The sequence below is a fragment of the Rhinolophus sinicus genome, chromosome 18 (genome assembly GCF_057876585.1).
Source record: "Rhinolophus sinicus isolate RSI-liver-muscle chromosome 18, RSI-T2T, whole genome shotgun sequence".
Lineage (NCBI taxonomy): Eukaryota > Metazoa > Chordata > Mammalia > Chiroptera > Rhinolophidae > Rhinolophus > Rhinolophus sinicus.
Window position 1 is genome coordinate 73,202,743 of NC_142518.1, and position 13,368 is coordinate 73,216,110.

At 42.3% G+C, this 13,368-nt stretch overlaps 1 protein-coding gene across 7 annotated transcripts in view; it reads left to right on the top strand.

The window, feature by feature from the left end:
* Positions 1-338: 338 nt before the first annotated feature.
* MID2 (midline 2) overlaps positions 339-13,368 on the top strand; it is an 87,907-nt gene continuing 74,877 nt past the window's right edge. The window contains exon 1 of one of the 7 annotated variants that reach the window (XM_019715213.3): positions 339-684. The gene's annotated coding sequence lies outside the window, so the exon portion shown is untranslated. Of the gene's footprint in view, positions 685-734; positions 831-1,110; positions 1,285-13,368 lie in introns of those variants that run through there. The other 6 variants (XM_074323418.2, XM_019715212.3, XM_019715209.3 and 3 more) reach the window with 6 other exon arrangements.

Sequence of the window (13,368 nt, forward strand, 5' to 3'; positions counted from 1 at the left end):
ACAGGTCAGCTGACAGGCTGACTCCAGACCAATGAAGTTTCTAGGCTCCAGATCAACCAATTAGCTTATTAGGGACATTGAATACCTGGATAGCTGGCATCTGTCCCATTGTTCTCTTAGTAGGGAACCTCTTGTTTTGTCCATCAAAGATTTGAACGTGCAAATGAAACCTGCAAATGAAACCTTTTTTTTTTTTTTTTTAAATTTTGGTGGCTTTATTCCATCCCCACAACTTCTGCCCAAGGCCAATAAAACACAGCCATTCTCCTTTTGTAAAAAGAAAGAGGGGTTGGGTTTCCTTCAATTGTCTGCCTTTTTCTGTCTCCTCCACTATTTTTGTTTTACTCTGTAGTTAACTTTGCATAGAGCAGCTTCATCCGGGGACCTGTGCGGTGGGCCTGGGCACTCTCTCATTGCCGGTTGCAAGGGTCTTTTCCGTATTCCAACCTGGGGGTTTGTGGGACCAGGGGCTTGGCGGGTGGGAGAAGAGTTGCTTTCTGTATTTCACACACATTCTGCGCGCGATCTCTCTCTCTCTCTCTCTCTCTCTCTCTCTCTCTCTCTCTCTCACACACACACACACACACACACACACACGCACGCACACACGACCGCTCAGCACCTCTCGGTGTGTATTCCTTCAAGATGACAGGGCGCTGGAGAAAAGGCTGCTGGAATCAGCTGGTAGGTACAGTAGTAACCCGAACCCCACCCACCCGCTGCCTTTGCTTGGTCAGGTTTCTCCCGTCACTCCTGCCTGGGGAGAAAACATGTAAACGCGCTTCCAGAGGAGGGGCTGGGGTAGCTGGGAGCGGCGGGGGAGGCTGAAGGTGAGGCCGGGAAGGTGGCCGAGAGCCCCCGCTGCCGGGCCCTTGTCCGTACTCCCTCCGGGCGTCAGCCCCAATCCTGTTGGCCCCCACCCCACCCCCTTTTCGAAGGGATTGCTTTTTTTCCCCTCTGCGGCGGCGGAAATGACAGTGTGGAGCTGCCGTGGTGTCATGGTGCTGCCCCTGGACTGAGGGGGCGAATCTAAAACTCTTAAGTTTGGAGCGTCGCGACCGCCGTGCTGTCCCTTGCGGGGCGCGCGGACGGGCGGATCCCGGCTGCTGCGCGGCGGCAGCAGCGAAGACGAAGGCGGGCGGCGGCCTAGAGCGGCGGCGGCGGCAGCTCGGGGAGCTCGCGCCAGCGGCGGAGCCGGAGCCAGCTCGCGGCGGAGGGAGGCGAGCGCCCTGCGCCCTGGGGCGCGCTGAGGAGATAGATGGCCGGCACCCGGGAACGCTCTGGGTAAAACGCGCCCCCTCGCCGCGGCCCCCGGGGGCCGAGCACCCCGCCGGCGCAGGGCTCGGCCCCGGCTCCAGCCGCCTCTCAGGTGCGGCTGGGGCCAGCGCGGGCCGAGGACTCCGGGGCTCTGCGGGGCAGGGTGACGGGCCCCGAGAGGCTCGAGGCGGCGGCGGGGGCCCCGTCCTGGCCCTGGCTCCACGTTGCGCCGTGGAGCCCCGGGTTCCCGTCGTTGCTGCCCTCCTGGGACGGAGTTTGCACTCCCGGTTGCGGGCGGGGGCGGCCCGAGGCCTCCCTCACAGCCGGGCCGGGCCCAGCGCGGCCAGTCGAGCGGCTCCTTCCCACGAGCGCCTTCCCACGCTCCCGCGGCCGGGAGCCTCCTCGGCCCTGTTGGCGCCCTTTGGCCGGCCGTCTGCCCGGCGGTAGCTGGTGTCGCAGCCCCATATGCTGCGGACACCCTGCCGGCGGGGAGGCCCGGCGAAACTTAATCCCCTTTCTGCCAGGGGAGCGACCCTTGAGTCTCCGTCTGCGTGGTTCCTTATTTCTGGCCTACCTCAGAAAGCAGCTCAGGAGGGAGAGGGGAAACTTACATATGTCCATTGGATAGACTGCGACTGAATCAAGGAGAGGTGGGGTTTTTCCATTCCTGGCTTGTCAGAATTAAGTAAATAACGGTGGAGTAGATTTTCAGAAACATTTTTGGTGATGATAAGGTTTAGGTTACTTAGCACTTCATGCGCAGCACAGTATTTCTGGGAGACATTTCTCAGAGCAGGAAATTGGGATCCTGGGGTCCGGGGTTCTTCACTTTCTCTCTTCTACACTCTCCTACCGCCTTCGCACTCACGCACCTTCCTACAACATCATACACCTACCTGCCCACCCAAATCTGCCCCCGCCATCCCACAGGCCCTTTCCCCCATCAACCTGTGTACTCCCAGCCGCCCAGCAATGCAGCTTCTTGCTTCTCAACCAGTTTGCCTTTTTCAGGATTTCTGCGTGTGGGGTGGGTGGGTAGTGATGGTTGTGTGTCTCCGAGGAGGAGCCCTTGTAAAATAATATATTGGAGACTATGTAAATAGACAAGTACTGTGTTGGTGTTGATTCCTCCGATTCTCAGCTTGGGCCATGAGGGCTACCTTTAACCCCACTCTGTTCCTTCTCAGTATCAGTTCTCTGGCCGTGTTCCAATAGAAGGGAAAGGCTGAAAAGAGGAGAGTTCCTCCCCTACTTCTTGCTCTACCCCGAACCCTTACATCCCCCCTTTCACCTCTCTCCACTCATGACTGCCTGAGGGGGAAACAGTCTTTGCTGTTTTATATATTCCTGCCCAATCAATTAACTTAATGCAAATATATAATGTGAATTAGATTTTTCCTGATTGTTCCTCACAACTTGATTTATGTGGTTGAAATACAGGTCTAGGAGCCAAGAAGATCAGAGAGTTGTCCCAAATCTGATGTTACATTGGCCTGAGGACATTCCTATGACCTTTCTTTCATAGTTGATGCACTTGTGTAAAAGGCATAATATAGTGTACTGGGTTTTGTGAGTCTTGACTTGGTCCTTTGAAGATAAAAGGGTTCACTAAACCCTCAGCACTACACTTTTCAAAGAAAGTGCTTCATTTACCTTTTTATTGGGCTAATAGATTGACTAGGTATAAGTAGGAACCCTAGTTTACTGGAAATCTTAACTTGCCATTATTAGCCCCCCTGTAGCCAAATCTATCATTGTACTTAGGTCCTTAGTCTGTTTTATTTTATCTAATGCACATACAACTCAATGAAACATCCGTAAAACTAAGCATACAGACTAATGGTGATTATTTTAAGTCGAGGCTTAAATCATACCTAATGTACTCCAACCTAACAATCTGAGTCAGACGCATTTGAAAAGGTAGCCTCACCCATTTTTAGCCTTTATGGGGGGCAGTTAGCTAGTTTCTACTGAAAAGTGCCATAAATAATTTTAGGCATGGCTCTGTAAGCATGATTAGTATCTAGCAGTGGTGAGTCAACAATATTTATTAAGTGCCTATAATGTTCGGAGTCCTCTGCTGACTGGGCTGAGGCCCCAGCCCTGGCCTAGCAGTTTGGCACCCTGCTTGTTTGAGGCCTACCTCCTTACTTGCAGTTCCAGGATTAGGACAGGGAGGGGCTGTGTGGAGCAGGGGTAGAGGCGAGGCATATGAAGGGGCGATTGTTTCTCTTATTGACTTTCATGACTACTAGACTTCTCATCTAGCATGTTGTACCTTGCATGGCCACCCCCAGAACCCCTGCCACAAATCAGAGTGACTTGGTTGCTTCATGAATGTATCATCCGAACAGTGCAAATTGATTTAGATGAAGTTGGTTTAGTTAATCCCTCCTCTTTAAGTACCGGGCAACTTGCTCCAACTTGCAGATCCTAAAGCAGTGCCAGTGGAGTCTCATAATTGCATCCAAAAATTGCTTTGGGTACTGAGCCTGTCCATTCCCTCATCTCTCCTCCCATAAAATCTGCTGACACCATGACAGTTGAGAAGGGAACTACAGAAGGAGTATGTCTTTACCACTCAGCAAACCTCACTGGCTTGGTGAAGAGGTGAGAATGTCTTCTTTTCACATATCCCTTAGCACTCAGGTTTTCTCTTTCCCAACAGGGACACAGAGCCCTAAAAAGGAGGTAAAGACAGGGCTGAGTCACAGACTGTGTCAAATGGCTGCTCTCAGAGATACCTGCTTGGCCTGTTGTGTGTCTGTCACTCAATCTTTATGGATTTTGGTCACTCCATAGCTGTTAGGCCATGGGGTTTGGGTGCTAGTGGAGGCCACGGGGTGCTGCATTTCCATTCAGCATTAAGGTTTTGTCTTCTGTGCACAGAGGAATGAACATGAGGCAGTATGTTTGTGAAACACCTTACTTCAGCTGGATATCTTAACTTGGAGCCTTTCATCATCAAAATATGACATGTAACATATTGATACTGGATATATGACAGGTCAGGAGAGTTCACAGTTGTTCACTTTTTGGTGAATGAAATTTTGGTACCAAGGTGGTGTTGCACTAATGTCTGTGTTTCTGATTGATTGATTGAAATTTATTGGGGTGACAATGGTTAGTAAAATTATATAGGTTTCGAGTGTACATGTCTATAATACATCATCTATGAGTATATATTACATTGTGTGTTCACCACCCAGAGTCAATTCTCCTTCCAGCACCATATATTTGACCCCCTTTTCCATCTTCTATCTTACCCTCTGGTAACCACTAAACTGTTGGTGAAGGACCTATACACTGAAAACTATAAGATATTTTTAAAGCAAATTGAAGAAGACACAAAGTAACGCCTGCATTTCAGATCTCTCAAAAAAACATCGTCCTCATCATTGAGCAGGGTAGAGCAAAGACTAGAAAAGTGTTCCTCAACCAGTGTGTTGGATCATGCTCACAAGTGAAAAGACCACGTAAGTGGTGTTGAGACAGGAAATTTAAATATAATAATCCCCCTTGTGCAGGCTACTAGTCCCCCTTATATTCCCCGTCTTTTCCAAGAATCAATATATGTTTCTCCATTTTCATGAAGTAAAAGTCTGTTAAGAGTCTTCTGTGTGCCCTGGAGGTCTGTGGCTGTTTGTACTGTTTCTCTTTTTCCATCTTCCCCTTCTCCACGACCAAAGGCAGACATTGACTTTTCAAAAGTCAATGTCTCAGCTTCTGCATTTCCCTTAGAAAAGCCATAGGCTGCTAAGACTACTAGAAGTTAAAGTATGGGTGATAGTGGGATTTTGAGTAATGTGCCAACATCCCACCACTCCTTTCTCCATATGGGGTTCACCTGAATGCACATTAGGGTGTTGGTTCAACCTAAGTGGGTGAGCAAAGTATCCTTAGGAAGGCTTGTCCTACTTGGGTTCTTGTCTCCCTGCAGAGAGAGCTCTGACTGCCTGACCTTGGGCTTTGTTTCAGTCTCTTTTCTGCAGGTCAGACTCCTCTGGTTGATGAGCAGAACAGCATCTCCAGCCTCTGGATCTTCCTCTTACAGAGACCAAATGATCTGATAAGAAACTCATTGTATACTCTAAAATCCTCCTGAAACAGAAAATCCCAGTGTTTACAATTTGTCAGGTTAGGAGCATAATGTATGGGTGTGGCAGACAGCGCTGATGTAGGACAGTGAAGTGTCTGCGTGTATACAGCCCAGAGGTAGAAAAATGGTTTACCGTCCTGAATCCTCGATTGCTTTGTCTATAGCCTTTTGTTCAGTGTTGCTAGGCTCCATGTGGTTCCCAGGGGAGTAGAAGCTTGATTTCAAATAGGCTTCTGTTCTCTGTCCCTTGTTTCTGACTTGAACTTGGGGTCCTCTCAGCCTAGCATTCAACAGAATGCCCTACATACATATATTGCCAGTTTTATTCTGAAGTAGAGATGCCTGCCCATCCAGGTGTGCCACTGAACATTTAAACATGTACAGATATTTTATTGGGTAACAGAGATTGGGAAAAACAGTCCTGGAATAGATGGAAAACTGTACTGGTAGCAGTAGGTAAATTAAGTTTGTTCTCCATTTGTTCCCCAACCTTGCAATTGCCAGTGTAATCTGCATTAAGATAAAGGTGTTAGGAATTGTACTTAGGATTCCTGACAATTATCATGTGCTACCTTGGCAAATTCATTTCTTGGTTACTTAGATTATATCTTTACAGTTGTAGCAGATTTAATACTTTTAGTTCTGCTATTGTGATATTCATTTTCATGTTTATGATGACTATATTGTATAAAACACCCAATGGTTGGATTTAGGAGCTAATTATTGTAAACAAAAATATCATTCAATCCACATACTATAAAATATTAAGCAGGATTTAATAACCTATTAGACAGGAACTGGCTCTGGCGTTCTCGGTCAGTTGGTAATCAATCTCCAGTCCTGAGCTCTCCCTGTGCATGATAAAAGCTTAAGAGATGAGAATAGAGACAGTTGCTCCCTTGGGGGGACTCTAGTCTAACAGGGAAGTCATATGAGCATAACAGATACCACAATCAGATGCATGGTCCTTCAGAAAACTTGCAGGGGAATGTGATTGTCCTCTACCATGTCAACCATTTCTTTGGGATGAATTTCTAAACATTGGCTGTTTTCCTTAATAACTAGCTTTGTATATGTCATCTGAATATATGATACTAGTATCTATATTTGTAAAGCAAGTTAGTGATTTTATTTTATTCTCATCTGACCCTCACAAGAGCCTGTGAGATGGGCAGGGCAGGTATTTTTCATTCGACAGATGAGGGGGCTGTGGCCCAAATAGTCTTACCTAGGATCACTCGGCTAAATCACTTTAGAGCCAGGACTACGACTGGGCTTTATTATGAGGATCAAATGAGGTAATGGCTTTGGAACCATTTGAAAAGTATAAACTGATACACAAATGTAAGATGACTGTTATTGTTAATTATTCTTAATGACTACCTAGCCTCTTTGTTCTGGGTTTCTATTTTCAGTCTTTATCCGTTTAGGGTGAGAATTCTACGCATTGGTTGCCTTTTATGTTTCCAAATGATCTTTTTTGAGCTCCAAGGGATTTTTTTCCTACTAATAGTATGCTACAATTTCGTTGTCTTCTTTTTCACTTCCAAACAGTGTTCTTATTAGTTTATACTCCCGTGGGACTCCCCTCCCCTTTAGTGGCCCTCTCAAACACCCATTTTATCTTCCCTGAGTTACCACAGGCAAAACCAGCCACTGTTCTTCATCACCTTGGCTTAGCTAAGGAAAAGTAATGCATTTTGTTTATTTCCACCTCCTCTCATGATGATGCCTATTGCTTGTCAGCCTTTCTAGTCACACTAATAAATAAGAGTTGTGTTTTGAGGAGCAAGTTTTCAATAATCCAAGGTGTCTCTCCTATGTGGTAACAGCTTGCAAGAGCTCTGTAATAATAGGATGTCAGAGCTGGAAAGCATCTTAAAGAGATCATCTGGTGATTCTAGTCCAACTTGAGCAACATTTTACAGTTAAGGAAGCATCAGACTCAGCCAGGACTCATTTGCTCCTCCCCCAAGGCAAGGAGACCGTTTCTAGTGTTTTAAGGAAGAGCTCAGGGGACATTAATGTTAATATCCTGAAGAACGTTTATTTTACATTAGTTTGTTTTTTAAACAAATCTTACAACTCAGCTCAATCCTCATTCTACAGCCCAGAGGTGTCTTTTTCTCTGAAGAAAGGGAGACGGTGGCTCCTCAGGGAGGTAGTGAGAGCCCAGAGCCATGCTCTGCAGACCTAAAAGATGAAAACTAGATGGAATATAAACTTTTGAAATAAGTGGGCATTTAATTATGTTCAAATAACATTTCAAATGATAGAATTCTGCCAAGTGTAGATCATGGATTCTCTCTCAGCAGAATTAACTGAATGCTGGATCTGAAGGGTGATGCTGAAATGGGTCTTTCATTTTGTAATGCAAAATGTATTATTTTTATCTTAGTCGCCTGCTTTTAAACTCCTCTTTTCTATTTCTACCTACTCACACAGCCTTATGATACAGTTTATTGTCATCAATTTCTTTTTTCAGTGGTGTCAGCCTGAAGGGAGGGTGGGGTGAAGATACGCCATGAAAAACATTTCAATAATAGAGCAAGGACAAATACCTAAACATACATATTTGACTACATGGGAGTAACTAAATGATATGGAAGGGATCAAATCAGTGTATGTGGACATGGGCATTTGTTTTTTAACATGGCAATTGGTCTGCTCTCCCAGACATTTCATCAGTGCATTTTTATGACAGACCATTGTGTTTTCTGGCAAATGCTTCATGATTACCTGTCATTGGGTTGTACCTTATCAGGTTCACATCCTGTCTGTATCCTTAGCAAACTCTGATTCTGCATAGATTAGTGATTCACAAACTTTTTGAAGTTGCAACACACTGCCATTGTTTTATTTTTGTCATACCACTCCCCACTGTGTTTCCTAAAAGTATTTTATGATATAAGAATCAAATGTTTTTTAGGAGTTTATATTTTTAAATGAATAAAAATTGGGAGCTGAGAATTTTTTAATACCCATTGTTCATTAGAGATATCCCAGGTTATTGTAAAACCTAGACAGAAAATCACTTACCTGGAAAACAATTGAAAAGAGTAAGCAATCCAATAGAGTTTAGAATTAGTACATAATTACATAGTTGGCAGTATAGTATACTGGTTAATTCTTCACCGTCCGGAGTCAAATTCGGGTTTGAGACTTTTTAAACTGAGGTATAATATGCATATCAAAATATTCACCGTTTTAAAGTGTACAGTTCAGTGTTTTTTAGTATATTCATGAAGGTATGCAACCGTCACCATTATCTAATTTCTGAACATTTTCATCATCCCCAAAAGAATCCCTATACCCATAGCAGTAATTCACCATCCCCCCACACCCCTAGCCCTTGGCAACCACTAATCTACTTTCTGTTCTTAGGGGTTTGCCTATTCTGGACATCTCATATAAATGGAATCATATAATTTGAGGCCTTTTGTGACTGGATTCTTTCACTTAGAATAATGTTCTCAAAGCTCATCCATGTTGTAGCATATATCAGTACTCCATTCCTTTTTCTTACTGAATAATATTCCATTACATGGATGTACTATATTTGTTTATCCATTCATCAGTTGATGGACATTTGGGTCATTTCCATCATTTGGCTATTATGAATATTGCTACTATGAACACTGTGTACAAGTTTTTGAGTGAGCATGTCTTCAGTTTTTCTGGATCGTATGATAACATTGCATTTAATATGTTGAGGAACTGCTGAACTCTTTCCCAAAGAAGCTGTGTCACTTTACATTCCCACCAGCAATGTACGAGAGTTCCAATTGCTCCACAGCCTGGTTGATATTTGCTGTATATATTTTTAATTATGGCTATCCTAGTGGGTGTGAAGTAGTGTTATAGCCATCCTAATGAGTATGAAGTGGGATCTCAATGTAGTTTTTATTTGTATTTCCCTAATGGCTAATATGTTGACTATCTTTTCATATGTTTATTGATTATTTGTATATCTTCTTTGGAGAAATGTCTATTCCAATCCTTTGCTCATTTTTTTGTCTTTTTATTGTTGAGTTGTAAGAGTTCTGTATATTTCTAGATACTAGACCCATATCACATTTATGATCTGCAAGTCTTTTTTTCTCATTCTGGGAGTTATCTTTTCACTTTCTTGATGGTGTCATTTGCAGCACTAAAGTTTTAATTTTGATGAAGTCCGATTTATCTAGTTTTCTCTTTACTTGTACATTTGGTGCCGTCTAAGAAAACATAGCCTAACTTAAGTTCATGAAGATTTCCACCTATGTTTCCTTCCAAGAGTTTTACAGTTTCTGCACTTACATTTAGATCGTTGATCCATTTTGAGTTAACATTTATGTATGGTGTGAGGTAGGGATCGAACTTCACCCTTTTGCATGTGGATATCCAGTTGTCCCAGCACCATTTGTTAAAAAGATTAGTCTTTCCCCCATTGAATGGTCTTGGAACCCTTGTTGAAAGTCAATTGAACATAAATATATGAGTATATGAGTTTATTTGCAGACTCTCTGTTATATTCTGGGTTTGAATCTTAGCTTTGTTACTTATAAACAAGTGTGACCCTGGACAAGTTACCTTTTATTTTATTTTGTTTTGGTAATATAGGGGGTTGTTGTAAAAATTAAATGAGATAATATATGTAAAAGGTATTATTTAGTGCCTGGCACATAGTAAATGCCCACTAAATTTTCAGGGGAAAGATGCTTCGATAATCAGGGAATTAAGGAAAATGGGGGATGGTTGAAAGGATGCTGAAATATTACAAGTTACTAGGACAAGGTGGCCTCATAAATGAGAGATGACATGAACAGGTGTTTGAAGAAATTGAAAAAAATATTCAGTTCCCCAAAAGTTGGCTAAAGAAGTTACTATACAATGATAATAGAACAGTATAGAAAAGTTACATATTGTAAGCAACAGACTATAACCAGCATATATATTATTTATAGAATTGAGACTTTTACTCTGTCAAGGACTCTTTTGGGGACATTTTGAATGCTACGGACAACCCTCTTCCCATGAAAATGCATGTATGACATACACACAACATTCTTCAAACAATTCCAGAAGATTCAGGAATCCCTGGTTTAAAATCCTATTTTGACCTCATCTAAAGCAATCCTGATCCATACCATACTTTCTTAAGCTTGATTTCATAGTGAGGTTCAAGTGTCACACTTACTTGGGAACAATTTTTAGGGTTCTAGGAAAATTTTAAAGAGTTTTTCCTCTGCCCAGAAGAATTTATACAACACCCTCCTAAAGACTTAGAAGAGCTGTGGTACTCTGACTTTTGTATAGGTTTCAACACACGCATATGTTTGTATAGGTTTCAACACATACATATGTCTTTCAGCAGTGTTCCTGACCATTTGTCATTTTGGCGGGAGGCCTTACTTAATCCTCCCAGGTATCTTCCAACACAGACATTGAGGAATGCAGACATGCAGTTCTGGAAGAGATAGTAATAGAAATGCAGTGTGAGATGGAAACGGGCCTAGAACAAAGAGATAAAATTCTGGAAGGGACTCAGAATGAGAGGCAGATTCAGAGAAACCCAGAGGGACACAGAGAGACAAAAATAGAAGCGGAAATATGCTGTTTAGAAACTCTCTTGTAAATAATCAAGATAAACTTCAGTGAAAGAGGTGAGATGATTGAAACAGAGGTGTAGGGGAAAGAGCACAGGCATTGGGACCCAGTGCTCTGGGTATGTATGTTCATGGCTGATTTACTTAACAATGCCGAGCCCCAATTTCCTAACTATAATACGGATATAGTAGTAGTATCTTCCTCACAGGCTCCATGATAGGATTTAAAGAAATAATGTGTGTAAAGTGCTTAACATAGTACTCAGAATACACGAGGTGCTGTATAAAGGCTAGGCCCCTTCCAGCTTCTTCTACTTTAAGGGTTCCTTTATTTAACAATTATTTAATCTGTGGTGGGTCTGAGGCATCATGCTTTGAATTTAAACAATGAAATAATTGATGCCCTCAAGGAGCAGGGAGAGTTAGCTGGAGACACAGATATGTAAATGAAATAAAACAGAATGTTCTGGAAGCCACCAGTGGATGAGGTGACAAACATGTAAATGAGAGAACTCCTAGTTTTCTAGGCTTGGGAGGTGATATTCACCAGATAGGGAAAATTGGAAGAGGAGCAGGTGTTTTGTTTTTTCGGGGGCAGGGGAAAATAACAAGTTTATTTACGGATATGTTGACTTGAGCAGTGGAGCTATGAAAGGGAATATTCTGGCCTTGAGTGGAAGTTGGAATCTGTCATCTCTAAAGTCCCTTCCAATTCTAAGATTCTTCAATATATGTACATTTTAATCGTTTTACTTTTTCATCTCTATAGGTGAATACGGATAGATGTTGTAAGCTACAAAATACTAGCCAACAATTTTCAAGCGCTTGTAAATTGTAAAATAAAAATACCACACATCTCATTTTTTAAAAATAGTTATTCAAACATCTGAACTTACCAAACCAACTGAGAGTGTCAGTTTTACAAAAAGTTGCTTCACTTTTGCAGCTCAGTTTCCTATAGCTTTCCACAAAATTGCTAGTTAGTTCAGTTCACTTAAAAGTTTTGATTTAGAAATAGCTTTTAGGGATACGTCTATTATACTTTTGCAGCAGGTATAATTGTACTCAGTCATTAAGTGAGAGGGCTATGTGGATATCCGATAGATGACAAATATGAACAAATATCAATGGCAAAGTCAAGCCCTGATGAGTATCTCCAATGATAGTGAGGTGATGACCAAAAGTTATTCAAAAGCAAAAGGATGAAAAGATTAGCACTTTCAGTCAATACCATATATTTGATATTGTTCCTTAGTTAAGTCTAGCTTACAATATTTATGTGTGTTGATTTTAATTAATGGAAGACCCATGGCACCAAGTATCTATATGTTCAGCTCAGAAATGTCTGTGAGAGAAGAGATAGATCGACCAAAAGTTTGGTTTCTTGTCAGTTGGGTGACTTCTTTTACTCTGATGCACACCAAAATGAAGGTTACCGGATCTGAAAATGTCTGGCTCCTCACCTTGCTAATTTATATCTAGATCTTGATTTGCATCTTATGTTTTAGGAAGTATGAAAAGACACATGGGGAGGTGAGCTTGTGCTAGTTCAGCAGGTGTTAAATAATAAAACCAACTGAAGCCACAAGGTAATATGTTTTCATTATTGCTCAGCTATTACTGCTGAGTAAGTCGAAAAATTAAAATCATTTCTCATTCAGCCTGATGAAGAGTTTTCTGAAGGTGAAGGAAGAAAGTGAAAATGAAAACTATCATCTTTTGTCTCTAGTAACTCACTTTACTAGAAATGGGACGGAACAGAAATTTCCATGTGGTAATAGGAAGTAATTCAAGTTCATTCTCTGAAGAACTTATTATCCTGCACCTAGAACTACATTTTTCTAAAGCTCTCTCTTCTTCTTATGCAGGCTCTCAGAATGGAATCATTTCAGGAACTGGAGAGTTAGTTTGAAATATGGCCTTGTTTTCCCTCCACTTGATGTGAAATAGGAGCAGCCCCTATATTTTATCTTGAAGTAAGATAGGGAACAATATTGGAGAATGGAGATTGAGAATTTTGCAGAGCCTCAGGCTCATCATAGTCGAGGACAAGAAATGTCAGTGGAAAATATGTAAGGGAATGATCCATGCCGATGTTGTGAGCTGGCCTAGTAACGTGAATCAGTAAACCAGGATTCGGAGGTGGCCACTAGGTTTTGTTTATTAGTGCAGGAAAATAAACTCAGGCATTTGTCACAAACAAGGTTTGAAAAGGGAGAAAGCCTTTCTGATTAATTCCTGGATTGCTTTCCTATTGCTCCAGCATCCTTGGGGAATGCAGCATGTAAAACCTCCATTGATAGATTTATTGGGGTTATTACTTTGTGAGGTGTGTAAGTGTCTAATCGCTATGCTGTTTGTACATGTGAAACTAATAATAAAAAAGCCTCCATTGGTTAGTGGATAATTACGCCACATCCATTT